A 1,472-nucleotide genomic window follows, 5' to 3' on the forward strand; every position below is an offset into this window, starting at 1 on the left:
GTTGATTCTATTTCAATTGGTATATTTGAAAAACAAATCCAGTGTTTTGCATTCATTCCCCCACACTGCTGTCGAGCTCAGCTTTCCTACTCTGTCTTTATTATGAATTCCTCTTTATTTCAGCCTTCGTGCAACATTCTGCGTTTAAGTGTAATATCATAAAACCATGATTACTTTTTCAAAAGAGTGGCAATTTCAGTTCGAACGTAGAAGAATGGCAGTGTGGGCTCATTGGGCCGAAGGGCCTGTTTCCTGTGCTGTGTTGTTTTTTGTTCTATCAGGAATACTACCTTAAATTTCCTAGATGACATCCTTGTCACGGAGAGGGTGAAACTACACATTTACTTTACTGGTTGGCGACCATCATTTTAAGAACTACATTTTGCAAACATTTGAAATTCCAGTTTTGTTTGGGCTTGAAGATTTCAAAAATAATGTCTGAAAGTGTTGTTCAAGAATTACAGAATTAATATTAATAGCAGCAGCTTGCAGTCATATTTTGCCTGAATCGCAGGAAAGGCTTGCAAGCTGTTTCACAGAGGAGTAATCAAATAATGAGTTCCAAAGAAAAGGAAATGTTGACATGAGTGACCAAATGCTTGAGTGTAAAATTAGTTTTAGGGAGGTACAGAAGTGGAGGGATTTAGAGAGGGAATTTTGGAGCATGGAGCCCAGATGGTTGAAGGGAAGGGGATATGCATAACCAGCCAGAATTGGATTTCGATGATGATTCTGTAGCATGCACAACCATAAAAGGCATCAACCTTTGCCACCATCTGTCAGGCAAGAAGTAATTGATTAGAACAAATTCCATCATCCAAAAGACATGCTCAAGAGATGACTGTGAAGCCACTGACTTTTTTGGGGCAATCCTTCAGCAATCCAGGTAAACAATTGGAGGACAAATTACTGTGAAACCCTTGAAGACTAATTCGCAGCAATGATGGCAGCATCTGAGCTTGCATAGCAGCATTCAAGATGTTAAATGTTGCTCCTTGGCCTGCAAAGGAAAGTGAAACATTGGCCATCAAATGCTGTAACATGGTTGACCCACAACTATGCTTGTAGACTTTGCTACCATTTCCATGATGAGAAGGACGGACTCTGTATTAACCCTGGCAAAAAAACCCTGATTCTGGATTCCTCTGTGCTCTTGGATTTTGAATGCGGTTTTCTGGTAGGCTTCCCAAGGTGCCGAGCATTTTGGTGTACTTGCCAGTTAACCTACTTTTAGATTTTACCTACTGATATCCTCATCTAACTGCTTTGCAGCAGAATTAATGTATAACCATGGCAAGCAAGCACCTAAACTACTCTATCTCATTGCCCCTTATCTTTCCCATGCTTAGCCATGCTTCCTATTTTCCCAGCATCTGAATGTCAGCTGTGACTCAGTTGGTTGCATCCTTGCCTTTCAGTCACAAGGTTCTGACTTCAAACCCTGGTCCATGGTTTGAGTGTAAAAATCAAAG

Source organism: Carcharhinus amblyrhynchos, chromosome 14, assembly GCF_965287045.1.
Source record: "Carcharhinus amblyrhynchos chromosome 14, sCarAmb.v2.hapA, whole genome shotgun sequence".
Taxonomy (NCBI): domain Eukaryota; kingdom Metazoa; phylum Chordata; class Chondrichthyes; order Carcharhiniformes; family Carcharhinidae; genus Carcharhinus; species Carcharhinus amblyrhynchos.